Raw genomic sequence first — 17617 nt, 5'->3', positions numbered from 1 at the left:
TTGTTCCGCCTGTGGAGTCGTTTCCCGGCGTTTTAATGTGAACGGACAGTGCATCCGCGACGAAAACGAGACGGATACGGTCTAATGTAAACACCACCTTATTGTCTCCCAGTATTTAAACAGGTGTTGCATAGTTTAAGGCTGTACCATACTGGAGAAGTGATAGAACAAGAACAATTCCCATAGTACATCTAGGGCATGCCAGAAAATGCCAATAAAAGATGCGTTATGGATGTGACAGAAAAAGTTTCACTTTTCTTGGGTGACTGTACATTTTTATCAAACTCTGTGAAATTGTAAACCTAATGTCGAAATGGAGATAGCCATTTGATAGAGGGGTCCAAGGTGAATATTAAAAAAATCTTTGTTTAAAACATTGTGTTTCATGCAGAGTTTCGGAAGGAAACGTCAGCGTTATGGATGTGACGAAATTCCGTTATGGATGTGACGCGTCTGAAATAGACATGGCATATGTTTAGGAAATCAGCAATTTAACCACCATAACCCTTTGAAAAACTCTCTAAATATCAGCTAAAACTATCCAAGTTCTTAAATAATATTTAGGATGGCTATTGTTTTGCTGTTTTGTGGATTTTAGCATACATTTCTGTGGCTTGTGGCAATAATATAGAATTGCACATGATCAAAGTTGATTTTAGCTTGGGTTTTACATTATAAGAAAAAGACTGACAGTGACATATTAGGTGATCAAAATATTTATGTATGTATTTATTTATTTGTTTATTTATTTAGTCTGAAATTTGGGATCTCCTGTGAGGTTGACATTTACATGGAATTGCCCATTTGTGTTTTGAGACGCTTTCAAACACATACAGGTTACAAGATGAGATGAGATTTGTTTGTACATTAGTGTCATCCGAAACTGCCGACTGATGAGGTCGAACCCCCCCCCCAAATATCACAGAGGTCTTCCGTGTTTGTATTCACCGAGTGACTCCAGCCAACGCAGAATTGTGACAAATGTTGATCTAGTGAGGGGAAAAAGTCACGTGAATTCTGATATGACGATTCAAATGAGGGATGTTCAGAAATCACTGTTTAACCGATTTATACAATCAGTTCATTTAAAAAAAAGTTTACAGTGTGGTAAACGAATAGAACATACGCTACGTTCACACTGCAAGGCTTAATGCTCAATTCCGATTTTTTTGTGAAATCCGATTTTTTTGTGAGGTCGTTCACATTAACAAATATATGCGACTTGTATGTGATCCTCAGTATGAACGAAAAGCGACCTAAAAGTGTTCCGCATGCGCATTGCAGGATACGACGACGTCACACGCAGTGAGCATGGCCAGTGTTTACGGAAGTAAAACCGCCCGGTTGCGGTATGACCCATCCAATCTAGCTTGAATAGCTGTATCCCCCCCAAATGGAAATCAGCTCCCTAACCTCTGCGTCCTTCCACTGAGAAGATTCAGAACCTTCACAGCCCGAAGCGTCCCTCGCATTGATGTCATGCGCAGGGGCGCAGATACGTTTTTTGAACTGGGGGGGACAAAAAACTGGGGGGGGACAAAGCTGCCAGCAAACCAACCCCAACCCCGATATGCCTGTCAAACTTGTTGTGGGTTACCATAGCAACCAAGCTCGAGCTCACAACCTGTGCAGTCTGCGCAGCTCAACCAACCGAATATCAGTCTTTGTTTTGTTTTATGTGAATTGTTGCAACTATGTATACACTGCTGTGCACCTCAATAAACCGAATGGTAATTAGTCTTTTGATTTTTCCGTGAGGTTTGCCTTATGCAAAGAAAGACAGCATAGACGTTTTTCCTCCCTATAAGTGGGAGGGACCGAGCGAGGTGAATTTAAATCTGGGTGGGACGAGTCCCACCCTCTGTCTGCGCCCGTGATTATGCGCCATGTTGTTGTAACTTTTTTTGAGAGACCCGCCGCCTACTTCAGCGCAGAATAGTGACGTTTGAGGCTTGTTGATGACGTGTAAGTCGGATGAATGCGACCTGGCGGTTCAGACTGAAGTCACATATGAAAAGAGCGGATAGGAATCGGAATTAGGACCACATATCCAAACGGCCTGGGTCGGATTTGAAAAAAAATCGGATCTGTATCGTTCATATTGTCAATAAAAGATCGGATACAGGTCACATATGGGCGAAAAGGTCGGATTTGAGTCACTTCAGCCTGCAGTGTGAACGTAGCCATAGAGGGTAAAAGAAATCTGGGACAGGGCCTAACATTACCACTCATCAACTCATGCGGGCGTATCGACACGTGCAACAAATACAGGCTGCAGTCTGAGCGAAATGAAACGAGCCAAAAGCAGTGGTGTTTGGGAGCATTTCGGCTGAAAACTTAACAGATAACCGCGTCGTCCTATGTTGTGCAGTGTTGAAATACAGCAGCTGTACAACCGCCATGCAGTACCACTTGCGGAGTAAACATCTGTAAGCATTGTGTGATGGAGGACAACAAACTTTGCCCTCCGTGTTCGCCAGGAGAAGATGCGATTCCCGGCAGTCTGAGGAGATAGCTCGGAGGATTTGTTTAATGGTGGAGAAAAGACCTTTTGCCCATTCGTGTGGTCTGCGGAGAGGGTTTTCAGGAGCATACCGGGGACATCGGTGCCATCTGAGCGGGTATTCTCTGCCACGGGTCTCACAGTCTGAAGACAGTGCACTAGACTGACCGCACAGCATCTCGACACGTTGCTATTTCTCAATAAAAATCAGGAAACAAGTTGTCCGGGTTGAATGGCACAACTTTCCGTTTTGTTAAAACGATGGCTGTTGATCATTAATTAAATTACATATACCTGATAGCGGAGCTGGTTTGCCTTACAGCACTCTGTGATCATACATTAGAAAGTGTGCCCACTTGCTGTTCATTTTAATAGAACTGAATTTTCCAATATTTTCTGACATGAGTGATGTCGGCTGCGCCGGTTAAGCGCACTTGGTGCTGGAGGATTAAATGTTTGTTTTGTTAATTTTTTTTTTTGCTGCAACATCTTGCTAATTATTTACATCGGTTATGACGTAATTGCACTTTTGGGCGGGGGGATAAAGCACTTCTAATTTCAAAAGCATTTTTTGTATTGGTGTCACAGTCACTCATCTATTCTAGCCAGGCCTACACTCTCATCAGTTAACGGTTAATCCTCAATTAAGGAACGTCGACTATCGGTGACGAAAAAAATCTGAAACGGACATCCCTAATCCAAACTAGAGTTGTACTGCAAATAAAGTGAGACCTGTATCTGATTTAGAACTATATACACTACCGTTCAAAAGTTTGGGGTCACTCTGAAATGTCCTTATTTTTGAAAGAAAAGCACTGTTCTTTTCAATGAAGATCACTTTAAACTAATCAGAAATGCACTCTATACATTGCTAATGTGGTAAATGACTATTCTAGCTGCAAATGTCTGGTTTTTGGTGCAATATCTCCATAGGTGTATAGAGGCCCATTTCCAGCAACTATCACTCGTGTTCTAATGGTACAACGTGTTTGCTCATTGCCTCAGAAGGCTAATGGATGATTAGAAAACCCTTGTACAATCATGTTAGCACAGCTGAAAACAGTTTAGCTCTTTAGAGAAGCTATAAAACTGACCTTCCTTTGAGCAGATTGAGGCCCTGTCCACACGGCAACGGATTCAGGTGAATCTGATAAAATTGTTTATCGTTTCGGCCTGGCGTCCACACGGCACCGGCATTTTGGGTGCCCCAAAACGAAATCTTTTGAGAACGGGTCCCAGAGTGGAAAAATCTGGCAACGGCGCCGTTGCGAAGTCGTCTGGATGAGTAGAACGGATTTGCTTACGATGACGTCACAACCACATGACTGTCAGTGCTTCACGCCGGGTAGAAGTGTAACGAACTCGATGCGAGTTGTCAACAAATCCTATAACTTGGTTCATGAAACGCGCTTACAAAATATTTTCACTGTGAATATTTATTGTGTAATGGTGCAAAGTGTGTGTGAGAGAGAGAATAGCCCTTAGGGCAGAGTCTTTAGTCCAAACACTGCGGAAGTACCGAGTATAACCAAACCGCGCACCGCCCGTGCACTTTCCAAAAACAAAAACAATCCCACCAGCAAACATAGGAAAAAAAAAGGAGCGATCTCACCTCTTCAGATGTTGGTTCAAGTCCGACAATACATTACTCAAAAAGGGCGTAGAAGAACAAAGTAATCCATCAACGTGTAGCATTCAATTTATTTCAGACCATTAAAGAATTCTGGAGGATATCAGAATGTTGGCGTACCGGCTTCCATCTACCCCCGTTCATTCCTCTTTCCGCGTCTTTCGTTTTACGCTACTGATTAATCATCAAAACTTTATGTGGCTGATGCTACAGAAGAAGGGGTTTATGCGCATGCGTCTACTTCTTCTATTGTTCTGGTGTCTCCGATGGGACCATCTTACAGTGCACGTAGAGGTGTGGCATGTGTATTGCATCGTTTTCAGCAAGCGTTGCATTCCCATATGTACCTGACATTTTACTGATCCGTTGTCCATGTGGACGCAATATTTTTTAAAAAAAAAATCTCGTTGCCGTTGTCGTGTGGATGTAGCCTGAGTTTCTGGAGCATCACATTTGTGGGGTCGATTAAATGCTCAAAATGGCCAGAAAAATGTCTTGACTATATTTTCTATTCATTTTACAACTTATGGTGGTAAATAAAAGTGTGACTTTTCATGGAAAACACAAAATTGTCTGGGTGACCCCAAACTTTTGAACGGTAGTGTATGTAGGTTCACACTGTCAGTCCAAATCAGATTTGAATCCGATCTTCCTGACTGACTGACTACAAGGCTCGAAATACGTATATTTTTTCACCAGCCAGCCGGACTAGTAACCTTCCAAAGTAACTCGCCAAACAGAAAATCAACTCGCCAAAATTTGTTCATGTATGAATTTGACTTCTGTCAAAAATAACACAAAAGAGAGTAGTTCCCATTGTTCATGACTAATGTGCATTTATTTCAAGACCCGAGTATTTTGATACTGGTTTTTTTTTGCACACTTTACAAATTGGCATTTGCTGTTCCACATCCTCCTTGCGATATCCAAAAAAATGCCAGATGACTGACCCCTTACTCGTTCTTTTAGGAACCAATTCGTCCGCTTCCATTTTTAATTTGTCGCTGAAATTGACAGAGCTTACACGGTAGCCTACGGCTATGCAGAGCTGCTACGTTGATGATTCTCCTGCGAGCATCGGGGACATGGATTCGAGATAAATACATCTCAAGCAGCTCAACGAAGGTTCCCCAAGCTATAGGAAGTATTCCCAAACTCGTCACTGAGTTTGCCGACGAAAACAATGCATGCACTGAAATTGTTCGCAATGTTTTTGGCCACTCACCAAAAAAACAACTCGCAAAGCTCAGAGAACATGTGCTGTGCGTCACACGACTGGTGGTGATGCTACCAATTTTTCCATCGCCAAGTATTCGCAAAACCCATCATGAACTGGAGTGTGATCAACAAGGCATTTATATCCACCCACAGAACTGTCACTCACTCGACTCAATGCTTTTGTTTTTCACACCATTCCATCTGTGGAAACTCTACAGGCTGTTGTGTGCAAAAACCCCAGTAGATCAGCCGTTTCTGAAATACCAGAAGTCCATCTGGCTCAAAGCAACACCCATGCCACAGTGAAAGAAAATCACACAAAAATTGAGATCGCAATTTTTCCCATTCTGATGTGTGAACATTAACTGAAGCTCTTGATTTGTATCTGCATGATTTTTTTTGCATCATTTTTTTGCTGATGTCGACGGATCGGCTGATTCGAGAACTGCATCATTCAAAACAGCAGGTGGATGTATGGGTGATCCTAATAAACTGGCCTGTGTGTGGGTATTGATCGAATTCCAATCAGATATACACATAAATCAGATTCTGTTTATAGACAATGTCCCAAATCAGAATTGAGATTAGATTAGATTTCATGGTTATTGGGGTTTTTTTCTGTTCACAGATCAGACAGGGCGGCACGGTGGTGTAGTGGTTAGGGATTGTTTTACAATCAGGGTACGCAAGCTAAAAATCACATTTAACACTTATTATCTTCAATATCAAAAGGCTTGACTAAATAAACTTGCTTGTTTATTGTAGCCCTGTGATCGCTCTATTTACCATGCAAAAAAAATTTGGTGATAACGTTATTTTTGGTGAATGTATGGCAATGTGTGTCATATTTAGCAAAATTACTCGTGTCATTTAGAAAAAGTGCTTTTTTGACCACAGGTAGCTCCAAAAGGGATGCACTTAAATCATTCTTTATACCATAAAACAAATATTTGGTTCCATATCATTGGAAACATAGTTAAGTTTTAATGTTGAATGCCAGTAAGTTTTCAGACTATTTTGATCAAATTAGTATGGAATTGTGTCAAAAAAATGTCCTCTCAGAGACAGCTAATTTATCAATATAAAATAACATATCTAAAATGATTATTTTCATCCTAAAATGTGGTCAAGATATTGGGACATAAATAGAGATGACTAACACAAAGCTTACAGCCTTATATTTAAAAGCACTATGGAAGTCATGGATTCTGAACTGTCAAAAAAAAAGTCCTCTCCGAGAATCACTTCATTTGTTTCTCCCATCTTATAGCAGATTACACAAAACTACCATACACACACGTCAAAAAATCACCTGAAATCTGTTCTTTAACTTGTCCTTCACTTAAAAACTGGTACAAGAACCAATTTGAATCAATTTGAACTTTGTACCCTGATTGTAAAACAACCCTTAGCGCTGTCGCCTCGCAGCAAGAAGGTCCGGGTTCAAGCCCCGTGGCCGGCGAGGGCCTTTCTGTGCGGAGTTTGCATGTTGCCCACGTGGGTTTCCTCCGGGTGCTCCGGTTTCCTCCACGGTCCAAAGACATGCAGGTTAGGTTAACTGGTGACTCTAATGCTGTGTTCACACTTATACCGGTACGAAAGTGGTATAACTGTCTCGATACAAAGTATACCGGTACAGTTTAGTGCATCTGTCCACACTAGCGAGAAATGTTTGCGGTTTTCTTTCACGGTAGTTGAAATGCGCGTGCGCGAAATGTTTCCGTGGTTACCGAGTAACTTCCTTCCAGCGGATGAAACAACGTGTGTGTGCTTTTTGTTGTCAATGTACAGTCTGTATTTCTGGTGGTCATTTATTCCGTCGAATCGTATAAAACGCGCGAGGCAGTTGAGAAAGAAACAAACGAATCTCCGTTCTTCACTATTTTATTCAGCGAAGACATCGATTGAGGTGTGTGACTTTGCGCATGCGCATTATATTTGTATCGATACAGAGCCGCTTCATCTGTCCACACTACAGCGAAGCGCTACAGTACAGGTATAGTTGCTAGTGTGGACAGGTGTTGCGGTACGAAAGTAGTTTCGTATCGGTACAAAATCCCTAGTGTGGACAGGGTATTAATTGACCGTGAATGGTTGTACGTTACCCCTTTTCCACCAAATCAGTTCCAGGGCTGGTTCGGGGCCAGTGCTGGTTCACAACTCGTTCACCTTGCGAGCCAGCTGAGAATCAGTTTGCTTTTCCATAGCTCGCGGAGCTACGTCATTACGTCACTGTATATGTCAGTTACGTCACTACGTTTGCATAAACCTTGGCGCAAATATCGAAGCAAAAACAACACGGAAGAAGAAGCAACAACAACAACAATAATAATAATCGCTGACTTCGCGTTTGTACAGCTGCGGCTTCTCGTCGCTTAAAAATGGCGATCTTTCGCGGTCTTGTCATTGTTGTTGGTCTTAACAACTCCGCCCCCCCGCTGACGTAAGCGGTTCTTTCCTCTGGCCCAGCAGAGAGTTGGTGCTAGCCTGGAACCGGTTTTTCTGGCCCCAGAGCCGGTTCTTTGTCAGTGGAAACAGAAGACCCGGTTCCAAACTAAGCACTGGCCCCGAACCAGCCCTGGAACTGCTTTGGTGGAAAAGGGCTGTGTGTCAGCCTTGTGATGACCTGGCGACTTGTCCAGGGTGTACCCCGCCTTTCGCCCGTAGTCAGCTGGGATAGGCTCCAGCTCGCCTGCGACCCTGTAGAACAGGATAAAGCCACTAGAGATAATGAGATGGGATGAGACAGATCAGACATGGACCAGTTTTGCCTGCAGTGTGAAAGTAGCCAAAGATGTGTTGAATGAAAGCCTGAGACACACTGTAACACATCCATCCTGCCCATGCTGCAACTTTGTTGCAACTCAACCTGGTGGCAACAATGCAACACAAAAGCAGCATGAGGAAGTTTGGCCACAATCCAGCCGGCTGGAGAGACTTCAAATGCACTTGTGTGAACACTGGCACTAGATAAACACTTCAAAAATAACACAATCTGAAAGAATGTAGACAAACCCTGGATGATCAGATAGTGTTGGAGTTATACTCGCATGTGCTTCTCCAGATTTGCTTTTCTCGGATGGACAAGCAGAAGGAACCCGAGTTACAACTTAGAGAGAGTCAATAAACAGTGTTTCTTCCAGAACCAGAATCTCTATATTTAACCCAGTGTGCATGCTTAACACACTGGGACTGATTACTAAAAGCTTTCTAAAGTCCTGGGTGTATGTATAAACATGTACATATATATATATATATATATATATATATATATATATATATATATATAAAATTATAATTACACACATACATACAGCTCAGCTTTTGGCCGGGATACAAATTAGAAAAAAAAATAATAATAAGCATGTAAGTTGAATAATGCTTCTCCTGGTATTACAAAACAAGAGCCGCTTTACCTGCTTTTCCTTTCCCTTCCTTTCCTTCTCTCTTTCTTTCAGCTTGTATCCTGTTAGCTTTTTTTTCCCCAACTTTTTCTTTTCTGTCTTTATTTTTTATTTCCTATTACTTCTATTCGCCAAACAATCACTCCGCGCATCAAAGATGGCGGCCACCAGGAACACCTCCTCCGTTGAGGCGTTGCTGGACTCTTTCCCCGCCCCCTTCATTCCTATTGAATGTCGCTGCTCGGTGGTCGGCGTTGATTGGACGAGAGCTCACGTTCATCTCGCAGCAAAGGCCGTGCGATTCGCGCGACGGTTGTGGGGTTAAAGGTGTACCGGTCTCTGGGAATGGGCACTTCAGCACTGTGCAGTAGAACATCCGGCGGTGTGGTGCACTGGTTAGCACTCTTTCCTCACTGTAAGAAGGTTCTGGGTTCGAGTCCAGGTGTGAGTTAGGTTGACTGGTTACTCTAAATTGCCCGTGTGTGGATGACTGAGAGGATAATAATCCACAACTCTAATTCTTTCCTGAAGACTTGAATGGCTGAAGCCATCAGTGATATGCTAGATAGAATTATAACATCATTTGATTACTGCTCCGACAATAATAATAATGCGTTGCTGTTATCATTAAAGGTGGACCGCCTTTCATATTTTTCAGGTTTAGGTCATAAAAAGAATTTTCCCCAATTATTTTTCTTTAGTGGACCAAAAGCTACTGAATTCCAATTTTATTAGGTTTTTTTTTTAAACAGAAGTGTCGCCTCACAGCAAGAAGGTCCGGGTTCGAGCCCCGTGCTCGGCGAGGGCCTTTCTGTGTGGAGTTTCTGTGCATGTTCTCCCCGTGTCCGCGTGGGTTTCCTCCGGGTGCTCCGGTTTCCCCCACAGTCCAAAGACATGCAGGTTAGGTTAACTGGTGACTCTAAATTGACCGTAGGTGTGAATGTGAGTGTGAATGGTTGTCTGTGTCTATGTGTCAGCCCTGTGATGACCTGGCGACTTGTCCAGGGTGTACCCCGCCTTTCGCCCGTAGTCAGCTGGGATAGGCTCCAGCTTGCCTGCAACCCTGTAGAATAGGATAAAGCGACTAGAGATAATGAGATGAGATGAAATCCATCATCCTGTCACCTCACAGCAAGAAGGTCCGGGTTCGAGCCCCGTGGCTGGCGAGGGCCTTTCTGTGTGGAGTTTCTGTGCATGTTCTCCGCGTGGGTTTCCTCCAGGTGCTCCGGTTTCCCCCAAAGACCGGGACAAAAATCTTTATATGTCACTCGTGAGGAAATCAGTGAGTTGTATTGATTAAATTTGGGGACTTTTTGTTTGTGAATGTGTTGATATAATACAAAGAAAATCACACGTTGACTTGAAGATATGAAGTTTATCTTCTCATGTTGAAAAACTCACATTTCTAATACAAAATATATCACGGATCTGAGTGACACATTCCCTGATATTTCACTCCAATGATGTCACTCCCGGCGGCACGGTGGTGTAGTGGTTAGCGCTGTCGCCTCACAGCAAGAAGGTCCGGGTTCGAGCCCCGTGGCCGGCGAGGGCCTTTCTGTGTGGAGTTTGCATGTTCTCCCCGTGTCTGTGTGGGTTTCCTCCGGGTGCTCCGGTTTCCCCCACAGTCCAAAGACATGCAGGTTAGGTTAACTGGTGACTCTAAATTGACCGTGAATGGTTGTTTGTGTCTATGTGTCAGCCCTGTGATGACCTGGCGACTTGTCCAGGGTGTACCCTGCCTTTCGCCCGTAGTCAGCTGGGATAGGCTCCGGCTTGCCTGCAACCCTGTAGAACAGGATAAAGCAGCTTGAGATGAGATCCATCATCCTGTTTTACAGGGTCACAAGCTAGAGCCTATCCCAGCTGACTATGGGCAAGTGGTGGAGTGCACCCTGGACATCACAGGGCTGACACATAGAGACAACCATTCCCACTCACTTTAGAGCCACCAATTGACCTAACCTGCATGCATTTGGATTGGAGGAGAAACCCACGCAGACACAGAAAGGCCCTCGCCAGCCACTGGGCTCAAACCCAGGACCTTCTTGCTGTGAGGCGACAGTGCTAACCCACTGTGCCGCCCTTTAAGTAGAACAATTAATGAATTTAGGGCCATGTGGGCCTAAATTCGCCGCTTTTATTTCATGCTTCACCATGACACAATACATGATGTCATGCATCATGTGATGGGCTTTTCTCGTTCACGCAAGGCATTGTGAGATAAAATTTTGAAACAGGAGAGAAAAATGGATGGCGTGAGTGTGAGAATGAAACGTGGAAGACTGACTATAGTAAAGCCTGGCGCACACGGGCGACTTCTTGTCGCAAGCATATTGCGATTTTTGGACGCAAGTTTTCCCCTCTCGGGTAGCTGCATGTGCACGTTATCTGCAACCAATGGGCGATTTGGGTAGAGGGATGCAAGTCACATGGAAATCATGTGACTATTTAGCAGGCGGGGATTGGCTTAGCCTTTGGAGGTGATCGCTTAGTTAGTTATCGCAAAGACACACACACGGTGATATCTCTACAACGAGTCAGCAAGTGTCGATTTTTTGTTGCGGAATATCAAGCATGTTTGATACCTGCTATCTGTCGCAAGCAACAAAAAATCGCTGTTGCAAATATCCGCACACGAAGCAATTTTTTGCTTGCGTCAAAAAGTTGCACAACTAAGCGACGGAAAATCGGCTGTGTGCGCCGGGCTTAACGGAAAATGAGAAGAAAAGACGTTACGTTGCGAAGGAAAGGAAACACAGGACCAAACTAATAAATATCGGCGCTCAGCGAGCACCTCGGTGTGATCAGCTGTTCGTTTAGTGACAGAATGATAGAACTGTCAGTGCACGGTTAAAGGTAAACCTGTAGATGGCAGTAACGCAACACTGTGAATGTCAGCTGCCATGAAACCCAAGAGAAGAAGACAAAGATAAACCTGCACATGGACACACAGGCTTCCCTGTTTGCTTGCCTGCACAAAGAGAGCGATTTCATGCACATTATTTGTTTAATCCCCTCAAATTAAATAACTTCCCAGCCACGGAATGGCCTGGTTTTTTTTAAGATATTACAGAAATAAACATGTATCACAATTACCAAATTTCAGAGGGAACTAAATTTCACTGATTTTATGAAATCGAAAGGCTGTCTATTTTTAATAATGTAAGCAATAATGATACTATGAGTCCTTTGGATGTTTTATTCACACTTAAAACAATTATATTAATTAATATGTTTATACAAGAGTTCGTTCCGGTCCACTTCACATTTTACTCGTATCTCGCCGCGTGTCTGGGCTTGCTCGATAAGATCCACTTATCTAGCCTTATCCACGACACTTATAACACTTAGTACAAGCTGTGTCTGTGCGTTACCATGGCAACATGCAACTCAATCCAGTTGTGGCTTTCATTCATTTTCTACACCATTTATTCATTCCAAGTCCTGGAGAAGCTGGAGTTACAATTTGGAGTAGTTAGTTGACCGAATCCACACGTCGTTGACTGTGGGAGGAAACCAGAGAGCCCTGAGGAAACCTGTGCAGGCACGAGGAGATCATGCAGACTCCACACAGAAAGGCCCCAGTCGACGGTGAGGTTCAAACACAGTACCTTCTTGCTGTGAGGCGACAGTTCTAACCACTGTGCCGAGCTGTGGCTTTTTTGGGAACTATTCTTGTTGATGGAGCAAAAATCAACTAAATATTTGCCCATGTTGTGTCCGAATGTAAATTACTCTACATTAATTTCTTGTTTATAGAACTGTAACATATAAAAAACAGTATCAAACATTCAATTGTGGTGTTGTCCTGATTACCTGACTGGGCAATTACAGCATCCTACTCTCTGTTATTTATGAATAGCAGAGTATTGTTATGAATAACAGACCGTCGCTATGGGTGCAGTTCTGATCATAGACTCTGGAGGACCATGTCCGATCATAACAATCCCCAGAAAGAAGTCTGGTAAATCAAAGTCCTTCCCATGCCAGGTCTTCCCAAACAGTCTCCCATCCCAGTACGAGCCAAGCCCTTAAGGTACATTGGGCAGCGCCAATCTCCCTAGCCCTCGGTCTCTCGCCTATACTGCTTGGGTTACAGTGGGGGGCCTGGTCCTCTGGTAACCACAAGAGTTTGACTCCCTACTCACATCTGTATTGCAGCATGCCTTGCCAGACAGCAGTAGATGCCATTTTTATGATGATTTTTGGTATGACCCAACCACAAATAGAACTCACAAACTCCCAGTTGAGAGAGAGACACACTAACCACTAGGCCAACTCGTGGTGCAGTCTGGTAAATATTGTTGCTTTAATAATCCAATTAACATCAGCTCATTCACAACACCCTGTGGTTTAAAAAATGTTCAGGCAAAATCAGGCATTAGACCCCACACTTTTTTGTTTTTTAAAAAAATTATATGGTATAGAGAATTCAACTTTATTAACAATGTAATAGAACAAACAAACACATAATTCACATTAGCAGGCATCAAATCCAATGATAAAAGTGCAACAGCTTTTCAACAAGTCAACTTTTTTACAGTAGAGCTGATTCTGTACAGGTGTGGGGCAATAAGCCCCCAGCAGAAGAGTCCAACTTGGCTCTGATTGGCTCCTGAGTAATCTGCAATCATGGCCGACAGGCTGGTGATAAATTCCATGCATTTTCAGTGTAGTGGGGCTGAATACCCCACAGGGCCAAATGTCCCCCCACCCCCCTTTGTCCTACTCCAGCAGAAGACACCCTGGAAGATTTTTCTTATATTAATTTTAATGTACAGTTTAACATGAAGCCCTGTGATGACCTGGCGACTTGTCCAGGGTGTACCCCGCCTTTCGCCCGTAGTCAGCTGGGATAGGCTCCAGCTTGCCTGCGACCCTGTAGAACAGGGGTCTTCAATCCTATCCACAAAGGGCCAGTGTGGCTGCAGGCTTTCATTCCAACCAAGCAGGAGCTACACCTGATTTCACTTGTTTAATCATTTCACCCTCGTCTCCAGTCAACAATCAAGTGAGCCTCCAATTTGGCTGTAATGAAAGCCTGCAGCTACACCGGCCCTTTGCGGATAGGATTGAAGACCCCTGCTGTAGAAGGATAAAGCGGCTAGAGATAATGAGATGAGATGAGATGAGATGAGACTTGGACTGGCGGCACGGTGGCGTAGTGGTTAGCGCTGTCACCTCACAGCAAGAAGGTCCAGGTTTGAGCCCCGTGGCTGGCGAGGGCCTTTCTGTGTGGAGTTTGCATGTTCTCCGCGTGGGTTTCCTCCGGGTGCTCCGGTTTCCCCCACAGTCCAAAGACATGCAGGTTAGATTAACTGGTGACCAGTGGCGGCTCCTGAATTTTTTTTCGGGGGGGCAATTTTCCCCTGTTATGTCTACACAGACCATAAATGTCCACAGGACTGAAATAAATTGACCTAGGTAGCAAGTCAATAGTCAACCAAACCCAGAAAAACACCACGGTGACTGGAGCCCTCAGTTTCGTCTTTGCCTCGTAGAGCTAACTCGAACACTCCACAAAATTTCACGCGTTGGATGAGCCGGTTTAACACTACATTCAGACTGCAACCTGAAACGACCCATATCCGATTTGTTGTGAAATCCGATTTTTTTGTTAGGCCGTTCACATTACCTATTATATGAGACTTGTATGCGATCTCCAATATGAATGGAAAACGACCCAAAAGTGTCCTGCATGCGCAAATTGACACGTAATAAGCACATCTACGTAATACGTAAACAAAAAAAAGTGCACTCTTCAAGTTTGCAAGTAAAGCATGGAGATGAGGCGAGACCTGGCGATGTGGTTTTTGTGGCGGCGGCGGAACTCACACAATAATCTGATTAATGTGGGCAGCAGACTAATGAGACCGAAGGTGTCAAATTACTGGAAATTTCCAGAACAATCTTATAATCTTGTAATACAGGATGATTTAACATCCAGGTCCCTACCAAATCCACCATTAGCTTGATCAATTCTATAAAAGTCTATTTAAATTCTGAAAACTGTACAAATGTTGTTGTTTTCCACCAAAGAGGCGGGATTAGCCAACGCAGAATAGTGACGTTTGTCTCTTGTTGATGACGTGTAGGTCACATGAATGCGACCTGTCCGGTCAGACTGCAGTCGCATGTGAAAATAACGTATATGCATCGGAATTAGGACCACATATCCAAGCGGCCTGGGTCGCATGTGAAAAAATCGGATCTGTGTTGTTCAGATTGTCAATAACAAATTGGATACAGGTCGCATATGGGCAAAAAAAATCGGATATGGGTCGTTTCAGGGTGCAGTCTGAACATAGTCTAATATGTGCCTGTTCTTGCTCATCTCATTGTTGTGGCAGTGAACTGCTAGCCTGTAGCCCTCATCTGGTTGTGTAGCGATGTTCACTCTCCTAAAAGCCGAAAATTTCAGGCAGCTGCTCATGTGAATCTTTGATGACTCATGTTTTTTTATTTTCTCCGACAAATGATGCATGTCCGAAACTCCAGTGACCGTCCAAGCAGTGCTGTCCATGGAGCCACCTCCAGGGTGGAAAAGTAAGCAGGGGGAGCAGAAAACCGCTGAGGCATCCTTGCAGCCAGCTCGCCAGGATTTGCACTGGGACCATGTTGAAGTAAAACCTCGAGTATATGATTTCCCCCCCTTGTCGAAATTTGTTTTATGTTTAGATTTGGTCGAGGGGGGTCCAGCTTGTTTTGTTGCTAATTTAGCTCGATTTGATCGCTGACTAAATGGAACTTCTTTTAAGGACCGCACTGAATTGCTTTCCACATCCATCTCACCTCAGAAACTGAGCGGATCGAACGCAACTTTGCCGCGCTTCGCAGTGACATAAGCACGTTAGGGCAAGCCCCCCTGGAACCCATAGAGATTGCATTGAAGTGTCAGTCAGGAGAAAAAAATATATTAACATGGGACTCTATCAGTGAACTCTTGGGCGATTTTCAGCGTGACTGAAATCGCCCCAAAAGGGGCGGTACTCTAGAAGCAAGACCACCCTGATTGGACAATGATACCCAGAGACAGATTAAAACGGCCTCAAGCAGTGCTGGTGAAAGTTTGTTTTAAAAAAAGAAAAAAAACTTTTTTTTTTTCGTTTTGGCAGTGCGTCGCCCAATCGCCCTTATGCACCAGCCGCCCTTGCTGGTGACTCTAAATTGACCGTAGGTGTGAATGTGAGTGTGAATGGTTGTCTGTGTCTATGTGTCAGCCCTGTGATGACCTGGCGACTTGTCCAGGGTGTACCCTGTCTTTCGCCCGTAGTCAGCTGGGATAGGCTCCAGCTTGCCTGCGACCCTGTAGAACAGGATAAAGCAGCTAGAGATAATGAGATGAGATGCGATGACTTGGACTTGACTCAAAATTGAACACTGGGGACTCGAGACTGGACTCAGACCTGAGGTTTAGTGCCTCAACCACAACACTGGACTATTGATTTTAGCAGAAGCAATAAAATAATTTCCAAATCTATATTTTGTGCCTAATTATTGATTTCTTTAGTAAGTATCCATGTAACAAGTGGGATAATATACAGCGAGCCAGTCAGTATCACGATGTAAACCCCTTCAGGGAGATTCAAGACCCGTCCACTTCATGTCAGGGTCCTGTATCACCCTGTTGGGGTTTATTTCGCTACACATCACCCCTTACTTATACAACAGGTAATTCCGGTCTACTAACCTGATTGGATGAGCAGCATTCTTCATGAATATACATAACTTCTGGCTTAAATGATGAAAGCGTATCAGAAGAAAATAAAAAGGAAGAAAGGAAGTTGGAATATGACCAGAAGCACTTTTAACAGAAGTGTAAAAATCATTGTGAGCTAGCTAGCCCGATAGTCGAAGAACTCTCAGTGAGTGTAGATTCTTTGGGATCCATTTCAGTTTGTGGAGAAAAAATAAACAAATTATTTGGCCATATTTTGTTTGAAATATCAGTTAATTGATATTTTCTTATTGATAAAACATGGCTCGAACCTGGACCTTCTTGCTGTGAGGCGACGGCGCTAACCACTACACCACCGTGCCGCCCCTGGTGTGAACATCTCATCTCATTATCTCTAGCCGCTTTATCCTTCTACAGGGTCGCAGGCAAGCTGGAGCCTATCCCAGCTGACTACAGGCGAAAGGCGGGGTACACCCTGGACAAGTCGCCAGGTCATCACAGGGCTGGCACATAGACACAGACAACCATTCACACTCACATTCACACCTACGGTCAATTTAGAGTCACCAGTTAACCTAACCTGCATGTCTTTGGACTGTGGGGGAAACCGGAGCACCCGGAGGAAACCCACGCGGACACGGGGAGAACATGCAAACTCCACACAGAAAGGCCCTCGCCGGCCCCGGGGCTCGAACCCAGGACCTTCTTGCTGTGAGGCGACAGCGCTAACCACTACACCACCGTGCCGCCCTGGTGTGAACATATCCTTTTTTAATTTTTCAAGAATTATTATTGTAGCATTTTTCACAAATTGCTCCTGTCATTTCACTGGTTTGTTTACATTCTAAGCAGAAATTATTTTGTCAGATGGTTTGTATAAAGTTTTTATTTATCGAATTTGCAAAAAATAAAAATGGTCTGTTTCTCAAAATCTAGTGAATCCAGGGAAGCCTAATGGTTGGAGAAACAGCTTTGGGATCAAAAGTTTGCCAGCTCAATTCCCTGAACCAGTGGGAATGGCTGAACTGCCCTTGAGCAGGGCACCAAACCATCAACTGCTCCCCAGGCTGCTCTGGGTGTGTTGTATGTTGCTCTGGATAAGAGTGTCTGCTAAATGCCTGTCATGTAATGAATGTGGATAGAATAAAACAGTCGTCCACTCTGCGCTACATGCCTTGTTC

The 17617-nt window shown here is 43.9% G+C and overlaps 1 protein-coding gene across 4 annotated transcripts in view; it reads right to left on the bottom strand.

Annotated features, from left to right (window-relative positions):
• cnot3b (CCR4-NOT transcription complex, subunit 3b) overlaps positions 1 to 8933 on the bottom strand; it is a 140430-nt gene extending 131497 nt beyond the window's left edge. For all 4 annotated transcript variants that reach the window (XM_060904855.1, XM_060904857.1, XM_060904858.1 and 1 more), the window contains exon 1: positions 8768 to 8933. The gene's annotated coding sequence lies outside the window, so the exon portion shown is untranslated. The remainder of the gene's footprint in view (positions 1 to 8767) is intronic.
• Positions 8934 to 17617: the final 8684 nt, after the last annotated feature.

Source organism: Neoarius graeffei, chromosome 22 (assembly GCF_027579695.1).
Source record: "Neoarius graeffei isolate fNeoGra1 chromosome 22, fNeoGra1.pri, whole genome shotgun sequence".
Taxonomy (NCBI): domain Eukaryota; kingdom Metazoa; phylum Chordata; class Actinopteri; order Siluriformes; family Ariidae; genus Neoarius; species Neoarius graeffei.
This window is presented reverse-complemented; position numbering and strand designations above follow the sequence as displayed.